Source organism: Myotis nattereri (genome assembly GCF_964212035.1).
Source record: "Myotis nattereri genome assembly, chromosome: 2".
In the NCBI taxonomy this organism is placed as follows: domain Eukaryota; kingdom Metazoa; phylum Chordata; class Mammalia; order Chiroptera; family Vespertilionidae; genus Myotis; species Myotis nattereri.
In genome coordinates, this window is record NC_138076.1 from 77,822,811 (window position 1) to 77,838,138 (window position 15,328).

Sequence of the window (15,328 nt, forward strand, 5' to 3'; positions counted from 1 at the left end):
TTATTCCTAGTTTCCTGAACATTTTTTTTCCAGTCTTAGATAGGATAATCCTTATCTACAATATGACATTCTCTTGTTAAAAAGGAAAGATAAAACAGTGGAAATAACCTGTATCTCTGGATACTTTAACCACTATATTCACATCCTATTAGCACCGGGCCTCTAGTTTCAATTAATAGTAAATATGCAATTTATTACAATGTACTAAAGCCATCCTGAATATTCATCAGAAAAAAAAAAAAAACTGGGTCATTTTCCCTTTTGACCAACAATTTTGTCCCTAGCTCATTATCATTTTCTATAGTACTTCTTCATAATTCTTGACAGTTTTTAATCCAATTTATATTTCAAAATCCTGGCTTTTTTTCTTCTTCTTAATCTTTTCATTCTCTTTTCCTCTCCCTCACCCTTGTTTTCTTCCTCCCCCTCATACTATTTCCATTTATTTATGCCCATGGTTATGCCAGAGAATCTGTTATTAACAGTAACAGAATTTTAGGCATGTCACTCCCCAGCCACCATTTATCTTTCCTGCTCATGCCCAAACTCCATTAATTATTTGACCTCACAGAAACATGCACTCCTTTGATACCACCATTTATCATTTTCCAACCTTTTTTATATTATAATTTAATCCTTACCTGAGATTTAGTTTATGATGTTAAAGGGGCCTTCCAAATAAATGCAGTAAATAAGAAGCAAAACTAAATGTGGAGGTCCTTACTATAGTCACAAGACTCCTTTCAGATGCTCATATCTTTCTCCCCAATTATATGATCATCTCTGTGTACAGAAAATTTCCTCTGTTCTTTCCTTTCCATTAAGTTCCTTCTGCCCTTCTGATCTAGAGACCTCCTGAAGTCTGCATCAATTGCAGCTCCAGTGTTATACTGAGTGGAGTGTTTGAGTAACAGGGCTGCTCCTTTACATTGTCTCCAGTTGAGAAGTCAGCGGGAATCTTCTCATTCTCAAATTCACAAATACTAGCTGAGAAGCTGGTGTGAAGACATTGTGACTGATAGCCTCCCTTACCTTTTTCCCTATGCTAGTGTTTCAGGCGGCAAAAGCTCAAAATTCCTCTTCATGTATGATTGTAGTTTGAGTTTCAATAATCAACTTCAGTAAAGTTATTTTCCCTCTTCTGTAGTTTTGTTATATCAAAATATCTCTCTGGAACATTGAATATAGAGGTAAATAGAGGGAAGAAAGAGTAAGGGAGATGTTAGGGGAAATTTGGTAATTATCACAAATATTTACTATCTACCTTTATTCTTTCTTATTACAATGTGGAATATGTAAAATTATAACTAATTTCCATTTTGAAATTTAGAAATTTGATATTTGTGTTTTGTGTAATTTGGTCAAAGAAATTAGCAAGTAGCAGAATTGTGTTTGTAATTTTTAGATTTATTTCTTATAATGTAAGTTCGTTTTCGTCAATGATATTCTTATGGTTAGAAATCAAGTGGAAATTATTACTGATTTCAAGATAATTTTATTGAAAAAATTGATGTTCCATCTAAAAATAAACTCATTGTTTATTCATTTTGCTTAAATACAAAAATAATTTCTACTAATATTTATTTATGATATTGTAGGTAATTGCTAAGTATATTAAGAATAATAGATATTATATAATTATATAAAGAATTTATACAATTATGAATTATAAATCTATTGATTGAATGAAAGAGGTATAGATATGTATATATAGACTAAGGTATGTGTATACTCACCAATAATAATCCTGGGTTATAAACTATTTCAATTATCTTTATTATATAATCTGTATAATAAGTTGCATATATATTGTTGTGATGTGAATATATTAGTTCTAGCTGCTATAAAAAGTACTATAGACTGGGTGGCTTAAATACCAGAAATTAATTTTATCACAATTCTGGAGGATAGAAGTCCAAACTGGGGGTAACAGCATGGTCATGTTCTGGTAAGATCTCTTTTGCTGCCTTGCAGATGGCCATCTTCTCACATCGTCCTCACATGGTAAGGAAAGAACAATCCCGCTCTCTTCCGCTTATAAAAGAACTAATCAAATCATGAGACCTTCAGCCTCATGACTTAACCTAATTCTAATCACCTCCCAAAGGCCTCATCTCCAAATACCACCCTGAAGGGTTAGGGTTTCAACATGTAAACTGAAGGGATGGTGCACAAACACTCAGCATATAACAGGAATTTCTTTTTAACTAGTTGGTATACATAGTACACTGTATCCAACAAGAACACAATATAAAAAAAAAAAAAGAACACAATATATACATTCTTTTTAAGTGCACATTGTTAATTCACTGTGGTAGACAGCTGGTACCAATAAAAAAGTCTCAATAAATGTAAGAGTTTTTAAATAATTCAAAGCATGTTCTTCAATTACAACAGAACTATTGGGTTAGAACATAGGACAATTATTTTTAGAATCCAGATATCAATATTTTTCAAAGCAAGTCACAGAAAAATTGAACACCACTAAGTTTTAAAGGTTCTAATTTATTAAAGGCATTAATTGAAGTTAGAATACCCTTAATTATCCTGTCTTTATGTAAGTTCTATTTTAGCAGGATTTGAAAATATATATTTCATTAGCTCCCAGCTAAGATACACAATTCATGCAGCATACTCTCAAATGATCAGAAATAATCTCATAGGATAAGTTTGTTTTTGAACATATGTTCCATTTCAATGACTTTCATTGTGTTTTGGTACATTTCCTGCCATTTTGACATTAGCTGTTGCTATGTTCTGTATTTCAGATTGTGTTTTTGGAATCTGTTAGTCTGTTCTAACAGGAATGAGTCTGTATCTACACACTAGGAGAGACTGTTTACTGCAAACATAATGGAGGTCCCATAAGATTATAATGGAGCTGAAAAATTCCTATCACTGGTGACATTGTAGCTATCATAATGTTGTAGTTCAACACATTACTCACATGGTTTGTGGTGATGCTGGTGCAAACAAAACTACAGTGCTGCCAGTCTTATAAAAGTATAACACATGCAATTATGTCCAGTACATAATACTCAATCATGATAACAAATTACTGTGCTACTGGTTTATGTATTGATTATACTATACCTTTTTATTATTATTTTAGAGGACACTTTCTATCTATAAAAAGTTTGTTTTAATAGAGTATGCCATGTTACACTAAGAGCAACCTTGTACATCTCATGTTTACTATGTCTCTTTAATGTATCATTTTCTCTTGTCCTTGATTTAATCCTGTGTTCTTTTGTATGAAGTTGTAGCCTACAAGAAATACCATATAACCTAGGTGTGTAGCAGGCAATACCATCTAGGCTTGGTAGGTGCACTTTATGTTGCATGCACAGTGACAAAACAGCTAAGCATGCATTTCTCAGACTACCCCCATATTAAGCATTAGGTAAATCTTTGTATGTATGTATTTGTGTGTGGGTGTTTAAATTTTGAAATGCAAAAATTAAACTGGAATGCATGGTTTTTCCTCTGGGCAGGATGCAAAGGTGATTTCCCAGGTTCTTGTCCAGGTGGATTCGAATAATGAAGCCACAGACAAAAGGTGGTATAGGAAAAGGTGGGCATTTATTGGGAAATAAGCGCAGACTCCCACGTGGGGAGGGAGTTCCAAAGGGGTAGCCCACTAAGTCCCTCTTTTTAAGGTTTATACAGGTTGCAGTTCTTTGTGTCCTGATAGCCCCTCTGATTGGTCACTATAGCAGCTTCAGAGCTTGAACCCCACCTGGAGTTGCCCTCCTTTCCTCCCTTTTGTTCTTCTACTCCCCATGGCCTTCCTCTTTATTCTGGAGTGAGTGGTTCCCTCTCCCTTTATTCTGTGAATGTTACCTTTGGGCAGCTCCCAGCCCCCTTGTTCTGTGAATGTTTGCCTTCTGGCCGCTCCCAGCTTTGCAGCCCTGCTGTTCTACCCCATGGGCCCCCTAATTCCTAAAACTCCCTAAACCTGCCTATTTTACCCCTAAGAACTCCTTTCCATTTTAAACCCAAGTTTGTACAGGAAAATTAAATAAATTACTGCCTGTGATTAATGGACCAAGAAACTAGGAGACTTGCTATAACGCCCAGAAAAACATAACAACTTTTTCCTCATAAATGACTAGCTGAATTGGCTTAACCCACATACCAATCTGGACAAAATATCTAACTTGACCAAATTTTAGTTGAGCTTCCCTTTGTCCACAGACCCCAGAATTTAGCCCCATCTTTGAGCACTGGAAAGCATAAGGGCTGCTACCTAAAGGCCATCCAAATAATCCACTGACCTCAAGGAAAGACATTTCTTGCTTAATTGTCCAATAACATTTGAAACAGGAATTTTAGGGGTAAGATAGGAGAGGTTTAGAAAATTTTAGAAATTTTGGAAATTAAGGGGACCGTGAAGGAAAGCACAGGACTACAGAGCAGCAGAAGATATATTTCCATAGAATGGGGGAGCTGGAAAGCTGCAACAGACACATTTCCATAGAATGAGGAGGCGAGGAACAGCAAAAGGTCTGTATTTACAAAATAAAAAGAAGGAAGCCATTCAGAGGGAGAAGAAGAAAGCCCAAAGGGAATAGAAAAACAATAAGAAAGGAGGGGGAGAGAACCTCACATGTCCCATGTGAGGTTCACTTTGAGCCCAGGAGTTACTATAGTAAGCAGTCTAAGGAAATAGTGACCAATCAGATGGGATATCAGGGCACCAGGATCTGAAGCCTTTATAAACCATAGGGAAAAGGAACTCAGTGGGACCTTTTTTCTCCTCCCTACTTGGGAGTCCATTCTATGCTACTCTTTCCCTCTTCCCATGTGGGCATTTGTACTTATTTTTCAATAAATCTCCACCTTTGCTATACCACTTTCTGTCTATGGATTCATTCTTCAATTCCGGCAAACAAAGAATCCGGGTTCCAGTACAAAAATTCCATATCGACATCAGCTACTCAGCCACACCTGGTTCTTTCTAGCCTTGTTTGTGAAAGAAAAAGAAAGAAAGAAAGAAAGAAAGAAAGAAAGAAAGAAAGAAAGAAAGAAAGAGAGAGAGAGAGAGAGAGAGAGAGAGAGAGAGAGAGAGAAAGAAAGAAAGGAAGGAAGGAAGGAAGGAAGGAAGGAAGGAAGGAAGGAAGGAAGAAAGAAAGAAAGAAAGAAAGAAAGAAAGAAAGAAAGAAAGAAGAAAGAAAGAAAGAGAGAAAGAAAGAGAGAGAGAGAAAGAGAGAGAGAAAGATGAAAGAAAAAAGAGAGAAAGAAAGAAGGGAGGAAGGAAGGAAGGAAAAAAGAAAGAAAGAAAGAAAGAAAGAAAGAAAGAAAGAAAGAAAGAAAGAAAGAAAGAAAGAAAGAAAGAAAGAAAGAAGTCCTTTTCTATTTTTGACCTTTACAATTTATTGTTGGAGTATTCATCCTACTGTAATTGCCTCCTTTTGGCTAAAATCTTTCCTTTCCTTGGTATGAATTTATTTTATTTAAAGCGCCACAAATGGACTTGTCATCACCTTGCACATGTTTTATTATATAAATATTCTACATCCTTAAAGTACCAACTACCTGATCAAATATAATATTTGTTAGCATCTTGATTATAATTTTCTGATTTGCTAGGTACAAGTTAATATCAGCAGTAATGTCATCATTAGTGGGTGGTAAAGTAATATACCCACTTTTATTTTTATGTATTTGTTTATTTTTTTAAATATATTTTATTTATTTTTTTACAGAGAGGAAGGGAGAGAGATAGAGAGTAAGAAACATCTATGAGAGGGAAACATCGATTAGCTGCCTCCTGCACACCTCCTACTGGGGATGTGCCCACAACCCAGGTACATGCCCTTGACCGGAATCGAACCTGGGACCCTTCGGTCCACAGACCAACGCTCTATCCACTGAGCCAAACCAGTTTTGGCAAAATACCCACTTTTAAACACATTGACATGAGTTCCTACTTATTAAAATAGTTATACTTAATTAATATATAACATTATATAATTATTAAAATAATTAAGGAAACATTTATATATATGGATGCATTCGTACCTTAAACACTAAATTAACACATTGTGCACCAATAGTTGTATCGCTAGCTTTACCCAGTGGCCAGATAAGTTTCTATTGAATGAGCACAAAAAACGTTTTACAAAGTATCATACTTTAAAAAGATATTAGCTTGTAAGAACATGTAATAAATAACATAAAAAGGCAATGGGTATTTAATTTTAAGGCGTGCCTTTAACATTTATTTAAAACACTGTGTAATATGAAAACATGAGAATGCTCCTGATCCGCCCGCAATGTGTTAAGTTTTCATATGCTAAGATAATAATCCCCAAGGTAATGGTATTGCGAAGTGGTGTCTTTGGGTGATGACTAGATAATGAGGGTGGAACCCTCTTGAGTGGGAGGAGTGCTTATAAAAGAGACCTCAGAGAGCTCCCTAGCCTCTTCCGGCTAAACATGTGAGGACATAGCAAAAAGACAGCCATCTATGAACTAGGAAGCTGACTCTCATCAGACACCAAATAGGCCAGTCTTGTCTTGAATTTCCCAGAACGGTGAGAAATAAATATTAAGTTATACTATCTATTTTTTTTATAGCAGCCCAAAGGGACTAAGAGAAACACTTAAAATTCTAAGCAAGTAGATCTCATAAATGTACAATACAATATTGTTAGCTAATGGCATAGTGTCATGTAGCTGATCTCTAGAATGGATTCATCTTACATTAGTGACACTTTATACCCATTCTTTATCTTATTTAGTTCTTTAGTTCTCACATCCCATAATCCTAATATATATAAAGAGCTAGGTGCCATGATGACCAAACGGGTGACCGGCCACCATGAAGTGCATGGAGCACCTCTCAGTCCCCCCACTCCACGGTCCCCAAGCTGCTCACCATGAGGGGGGCTGGCAACAGTGTAGGACTGGGGACTGTTGAGCAGCGGTGGCAGGCTGCTTCACTGGGTGGCTGTGAGCTTAGTGGGGCAGTCACGGGGGTTGGGGTGGGGGCAGTGAGTTTCGCGAAGCAGTCTCGGAGTGAGGGAGTTCATGGAGCAGTCATTGGGGCAGGGGGGAAGGAGGGGGGGTTTCATGGGGCAGCAGCAAGCTTTGCGGAGCAATTGAGGAGCAGGGGGAGCCTTGTGGAACAGTTGTGGGGATCACAGAGCTTCACATAGCATCTCAGGGTGGCACAGGCCATGCGACAGAGGCTAGGCTAGGCCTAGGGACCCAAACCAAGCACGATTTCATGCACTCTGGGCCTCTAGTTAATAAATAATGCAACAGCATAAAAAAGTTACATATCTAAACATTTTCATGTTTCATACTGCCCAGTATTCACCCTCACAGAAAGATAAATCTGTTTGATTGGTTGATGTTTACCTTAAAATACTAGGTAAACAAAACAAAGTGTGTGTATATATATGTGTGTGTTTGTGTGATATAATATACTTCCATCATTTATTAATTTAGTAAATTTTATTGCATTAAGTCCTATATATCTTGTTAAGAAACATATATTTCTGTACTTACTACCTACTGAAGCATGGCATACTTTATAGGCCTCAGAAATTTGTTCGATGGCTATTTGTTCTTATAGTCCATGTGGATTATCTGTATTTTTTAAGGTTTTATAAAGTTTTCCCATTCTTTCCATTGTTATCAATCTAAATTAATAATGTGTACTACATTCAACTATCCCTGTTACTGCTGCCATTTCATCTAATGAATTGAATTTCCCCAATCAAGATCTTTATCAACTGATTCTAATTTTCTTGAAGTATATGATCAGAAAGATGAACCATGAACAGATGCAGTATTGCTTTATTTTTAATTTCAAGTATTTTTTGCATATTTTCTATAAACATCAGGTCAATATTATTCAAAACATTTAGATCCCTTATATATGAATTATAACCTAGATGTAAACTAGTCCAGTGTTAACGTTTTACAGAAGATAATTTTTAATTATATAGATAGCATAGAAATATGAACATAAAATGCCTGGTGTTATTTGCTCTATTTTCCTTAAATTGAATTGAAACTTGTTAAACTAGTATAGTCTTTGGAATTATTTTATAATATAAAATTTATATGCACCAATCCAGGACCAGTATATGCATTATGACCTGATAATGACAAGGGACCGCCATTGATCCTTATCCTAACAGGTGATGGTTGACATTATAGGTTATCAATGTCAACTTAAAATCTGCACCCACTATCCTAAAAAATATCTTAATCTTTCCCTTTATCTTGGCCAGAGTTAACTGAGGAATGTTCATATATCTTTTGAGAAATGAGTTGGAAATCGTTACCATGTAAACTTTCCAATGTGCCCTCGTTGTTTGTTCTCATGGGGGCATATGCACCTCTTTATTTAACGGTTTCCAGGACTGAAAAGTCCACACATAAACTGGAAAATGGAAAGGTAATTTAACTACTTCCATCTTGAAATCATTTTGGCTATAAGATTAAACAATTTATTCTTGAAGGCTGTGTATCTTTCCCCTAGGAAGCCACAGTCTATCTATCTCTATAGCTCTCCATAATTATTTACAATAATTATACCCACTGAAATTATGACAGTTAAACTTGTCTATCTGACCTCTAATATTTCAGGACTACACCATGTGAGGACAGTTTTGCATGGCATCTCCTAACTATAGCCCTGACCAATAGAAAACAGTGACAATTGAGCTTAATGATGCTAGTAAACTTCTTCACCAATAAATTCCTTACTTCTTTGGTATACACAAAGTGTTCTTTTACCATCCAAGATAATATAGTCAACTGATAAGTTTTCTTACCTTGTGTAGCATATACACACTAGCATGTCTATCCCTCGGATCCTTTTTATCACTTTTCACCTAGTATGGGCTGTCACTCTTTCTAAGACTATAATTGCCAACTGACTAATATATTTTCACTATTTCTCCAAGTATTTGCCAGAGTATTAAATTCTGTCCTGTTACAGAACACAAAATGTATTTCTCATTGATTAATGTATGTAATATGTCTTTTTCTATACATTTTTCTGTTTTTGTTTTTCTCATTTTGGAAAAAATCAGTTGTTTTATTTCAGGACAATATTACTTTATTTTTCCTTTAACAAAAACATATCTTCATAACTCATACCTTTTCATACCAAAAGCACCTTCTACTTCCCTTGAAGAGATGTTTCCCTTATTATTTCTAATATCTTAAATTGCATATATTAATTATAATTTTTAACCCTTAGGATCCTGAATTGCCCAGGGCCAACTCTCAGGTCAACAAGCAGTTTCATCCTCTCAATGACCTCATCCAACAAGAGAGAAAGCAAGAAGTGTTTTGTTTGCTTGTTTATTTAATACTAGGGGCCCAATGCACGTATTTGTGCCCCTTGAAAGGAACTCTGGGCCGTAAGGCTGTGGTGGGCTCAGGGTCAGGTCTCGGCCCATCCTGTGTGCCCCCGCCCAGCCCGCACTCCTGCCATGACCCCAATCCCCTGTCTACCAGCAGTCCCTCTCCCACCACTGTTGCTTCTAGATGCTCGCATCCACTGATGGTGTGGAGCAATTAGGGCCCGCGTCATCAGCACGTGTGAGCAGTGGCTGCTTCCCTGATCGCAATTCAGAAGCAGGGGGAGGTAGAGAAGCCCTCAGGGGTGATCAGGGCCAGCAGCCATTAATCACACCCACTAACAGCACTGAGCAATAGGGACCAGTGCTGGGTGCTGGCAGTAGGTGCAAGCACCAGGCAGAACCACGGCACGCAGGGGCAAAAAATTTTCAGTAACCACCAGAGTCTCGCCCTGATGACAGTGACTGGTGCCCTGCCTTGGTCTGACGACCCCGCTCACCTGCTCCACCGTCCCGCTGTGGCCAAAACCCACCGTGTTCCACGTACCCACCCTGGTGATCAACGTACATCACAGCGACTGGTTGTTCGGTTGTTCTGTCATTCAGTCTATTTGCATATTAGGGTTTTAGATGATAGATAGATAGATAGATGATAGATAGATAGATAGATAGATAGATAGATAGATGATAGATAGATAGATAGATAGATAGATAGATGATAAAGAACAAGGAAGAGACTAATAGGAAATATCTGATTGGCTGAGGCTATACAGTAACCTTGTTTGGAGTAAGAAAGCCTAGAGTTGGCTTGCCCATTAGGGATTGGCACACCAGATATACTGCATTGACCCTTGCAAGTCTAAGTTGCACATTCATAATGCTCTTCAGTTTTTCTTAGGCATGTCATCATGGTATTAAAGAAAGCATAGATGAAAAGTTTGTGGTTCTAAAAAGTAAGGATTTTGTGGTACAGATCAAAAGTGAGGCATTATAAAATTGAACAGCTGTAAAATCTGAGAAAAATCTGTGCAGAATTGGTCACTGTTGCAGTAGCTGACATAAGTTGTAGGGTAGGTGCTCTGGATTGGAATTGAACCCACATTCTTTCAGTGTATGAGACTATGCTATGCTCCAACCAACTGAGCCACACCAGCCAGAGCAACAAAAATGTTAATGGCTATCTAAATTATATTTATTTTGAGCACTTGATGGGAGAACATTAAAATATTTGTCATGGACGTATATATATATTTAATTATTTAAATAACTGATAGAAAATATTACTAGAAATAATTTTAGTAGAGGTAGATATATATGTTGGAATTAGCAGTGGCATGAATGAGTATAATATTAAATTTACATAATACAGGGGTGGGCAAAGGTAGGTTAAATTACCCACCATTATTACCTAAAAGATAAATAATAAGCAAGGATACAAGATAAAACATTAATAATAAGAAGACAAATAATACAATAATTAATAGCTAAATAATATCACAAGACATAAACTATGTGCTTCATGTACTCACAACAGTAAAACTACTTTTTCCCTCCCCTATATTTTATTCCTTATTTTTCTATATAAACATACATTCTTCTACATGTTATAAATGTTTACATATGTCAATATATGTTTAGTCCAGTTGGCATAGCTCAGTGCTTGAGTGTAGACCTATGAACCAGGAGGTCATGGTTCTATTCCTTGTCAGGGCATATGCCAGGGTTGCAGGCTCAATCTCCAGTGTGGGGAGTGCAGGAGGCAGCCAATCAATGATTAACTCTCATGATTGATGTTTCTATCTCTCTTTCCCTTCCTCTCTGAAATCAATAAAAATACTTTTTTAAAAGATATGTTCAATATTAAAAGTTTGATTCACATATATTTCACATCTAATTATGAGCTCTGGTATGCAAGTTAGATGCTATTATTATCCAATTTGGAAGACCACAAAATTTAAGTTCTCAAAAACTTAAAATTATAAGAAAGATTGAATGCAAACTTCAGAACGTATCATTGCAATATGTCTTCTCTCCACCCCCAATTATAGAATCTTATAAAGTATAACTAGAGGTCCGGTCCCTCAGCCCGGCCTGTGACCTCTCGCAGTCTGGGACCCCTCCGGAGATAATGACCTGCTGGCTTAGGCCTGCTCCCAGGTGGCAGAGGGCAGGCCCAATCCCTAGGTGCAGCCCCTGGTCGGGCTCAGAGCAGGGCCTATTGGGGAGTAGGGGCGCCGCCCCCTGTCATGCACAGAGCAGGGCGGATTGGGAGGTTGCGATGCCACCCTCAGTCACGCTCAGGGTAGGGCCAATTGGGGGGTTGGGGCACCGCCCCCTGTCACACTCAAGGCAGGGTCAATGGGGAGGTTGCGGCACCACCCCCAGTAACGCACAGAGCAGGGCCCATCAAGGGGTTGAGGAGCTCCCCTCTGTCACTCACAGAGTAGGGCTGATAGGGGAGTTGGGGCACCGCCCCCTGTCACACACAGAGCAGGGAGGATCAGGGGGTTGGGGCGCTGCCCTCTATCACCCACAGAGCAGGGCAGGTTAGGGGGTTGGGGCACCGCCACTGTAACACTCAGGGCAGGGCCAATGGGGAGGTTATGGCTCTACCCCATCACACACAGAGCAGGGACCATGGGGGTTGGGGGGTTGGGGCACCGCCCTCTATCACCCACAGAGCAGGGCTGATCAGGGAGTTGGGGTCCCACCCCCCGTCACACACAGAGCTGCAGGGCGATCAGGGGGTTTGGGCGCTGCCCCCTGTCACACTGATCCCAGTGCTGGGAGGCCTCTCGGCTCTGCTGATCCCTGTGCTGGGAGGCATATTACCCTTTTACTATATAGGATAGAGGCCTGGTGCATGGGTGGGACTGGCTGGTTTGCCCTGAAGGGTGTCCTGGATCAGGGTGGGGGTCCCCACTGGGGTGCCTGGCCAGTCTGGGTGAGGGGATGATGGCTGTTTGCAGCTGGTCACACACCCTTCAGGGTGGGGGTCCCCACTGAGGTTCCTGGCCAGTCTGGGTGAGGAGCTGAGAGCTGTTTTCAGGTTGGCAGGTGACTGAAGCTCCCAACTGCTCCTTTTTTTCTTTTTTTTTTATTCTGGGCCAGCTTTAGCTCTGGCTCCAGCTCTGAGGCCTCTGCTGCTGCAAGCAGGTATCTGGTTTGGTTGGGTTCTATAATCGAAACAATGTATAACTCCAGCTCTGAGATCCCGGCTTGCTGAAAGCAGGTTTCTGGGGTTTTGTTTAGCTTCTATATTTGCTACAATGTTTCAAACTGCAGGCTCAGAGGCCGGCAAGGCAGGCGGGGAACATTGGTTTCCTCCATCACCGAAGCAAGCAAGGCTCATGTTAGTTTCAAGCTGCCTGACTGCCGGCCGCCATCTTCGCTGGCAGTTAATTTGCATATCGTCCTAATTAGCCAATGGGAAGGGTAGCGGTCGTACGCTAATTACCATGTTTCTCTTTTATTAGAAAGGATAGGACTTGGTAAAAGCAAAGGTGTCTTTTGGTTATGTTAGAGATTCTATATATGGGTGATTAACTGTGACTTCTTAATCCATTGCACCCAGATGATATTTTTCCTTTAACATAACAAGGACTTTTTATCAAGCAATGATTCAAAATGTTATTTGACAGAGTCATTTCTAGGTATTCTTCTTCTTACAGAAAATATTAAGATAACTTAGGAAATTTTTTTTCTAAAATTCTTATAATCTAAAATTATTTAAGCAGATAAATAATTTCATTTAAATAGTAGTCTTATAAAGGTGTACTCAGGGGACAAAGGCAGCATAGCAAAGGATTCTAGCTCTACTTGGTTGGTTAAGCAAAGCTTTCCCTGGAAGAGTACTTCAACATGAGCTTGGGGAAGAAGGATGATAAAAGGCTTACAATAATTATGCACAAGTGATAACTTGAACACAGTCAAATGGAAAAGGAGACTACAGAAAGTGTGATCTTATAACTGAATTAAATTCAAGGAAGGGAATGGCAGGAAATGACTCAATATAGACGTAGTAATCTAGGCCCTTGAAAGCATGTTTTTAATACGGAATTTCAGTTTTATCTAGGTGATGGGTAGAAAATGAATACTAAAAGCCTTCCAAAATATATCTACCCTTCCTGATTATAAAACCTTGCCTACAAATGATGGCGAGTCATCTAGAATGCTTCCATGCCATGTATGGAGATGCACTGTATAGAAAAACACATGTTTTAATGGACAAGTGAAGAGAAATGGATGGCATCATGCTGCCTAAATATGTGTGATTGCAATGTGGGCAGTTCTTCTCTGGCACTTGCATTACCATTTGCACAGCTCTGGTTTGCAAGGGCAAATTTGTCACACGGGCGCAGGAAGTTAGACTTTGTCAATATTTTCCACTGTTTTATGTCAAGTCACAGACACATCCTGATACACAAGAGGATCTCAATAAAACATTGATGAATAGTGAATGAATGAATGAATGAGATTAAGTTCATCTAGTGAAAAATCACCAAGAATCAACTTAATTTAATGAAATCTGTTTTTCAACTAAATATATAAGAAGGATCTCTTACCCTTTGAGACAGCATGGGGGATCTGGTAAGTATTATACTAAGTGAAATAAACCAGATAGAGAAAGACAAGTATCCATGATCACACTTATATGTGGAATCTAATGAATAAACTAAACTGATGAACAAAATAGAACCAGAGACATTCAAGCATGCAACAGACTGACATGTTTCAGAGGGAAGGGGTGGGAAGAGATTAACCAGATAACTTATATGCACATATGCATAACCCATGGACACAGACAATAATGTGGTGAAGGCCTGCAGAAAGAGTGGGAGCTGGGTGAAGGGAGGCAATGGGGGGAAAAATAGGCATCTGCAATACTTTCAACATTAAAGATACATTTTTTAAAAAGGAACTAGCGTTTTAAAAACAAAAGTAGGTACATTCAAGTTAAATTGCAGAGGATGGTTAATGAAGCATTATTATATTTGTCACATTCCAAGGTAGTTACTGTTATAAGCAATAGCATTCAGAAAATGTTTGACATGCTTAAATATCGGTAATATATATAACTCTAAAAAATAGGAGCCATATTTCTTTCAGTTAAAAATGGGCCCAGTCCAAGCTGGTTTGGCTCGGTGGATAGAGCGTCAGCCTATGGACTGAAGGGTCCCGGGTCCGATTCCGGTCAAGGGCATGTACCTTGGTTGCAGGCACATCCCCAGTAGTGGGTGTGCAGGAGGCAGCTGATCGATGTTTCTCTCTCATCGATGTTTCTAACTCTCTATCTCTCTCCCTTCCTCTCTGTAAAAAATCAATAAAATATATTTTTAAAAAATGGGTCCAGATAAAAAATGGATCCAGATAATATTTCCTAATACAATTTCTCAATTGTGCTAACAATTGCATATTTTTCCAAGCAGAATAGAATGCTTCATTTAAATAGAGAGTTGATAGTTTATCAGTCAGAATAGGATATGGTGTGCTGAAGTAATATGCATACAAAATCCCAATAGTTTTATCATCTTAAAAAAAAAGGTTTATTTCTTAGAACTTAATGTCTGTTAAGTAACAGACATTCTGACCAAGGTAACAGCTTTCTCAGTAGTAAGTCAGTGATTCAGGGTGAGGGAGGCCCCACCATACTGTAATTAGATCAAAGATAACATGTGGCCTTCCCAGTTGAAGTAGCAAGGAAATGAGGGTGGAAAAACCAAGCATCAGCAATAAAATGTTTCCTCTCAGAAGTGACACACATTATTTCTACTCACTTTTCCTTGTGCACAGTCATATGATGACATGTAACTTACAGTGACCACGGAGGAAATATTGAAGGTCAGGTTGAATGTTTATAGTTGAGAGGTAAATAAATGAATATTGGACAATCAACCAGAATTCATTTTCATTTCAAATGAAAAATTCCATTACTTAACTATGAGGTGTTTTTTTTTTTAATTGAGTTGATTGGAGTAATATTGGTTAATAAAATTATA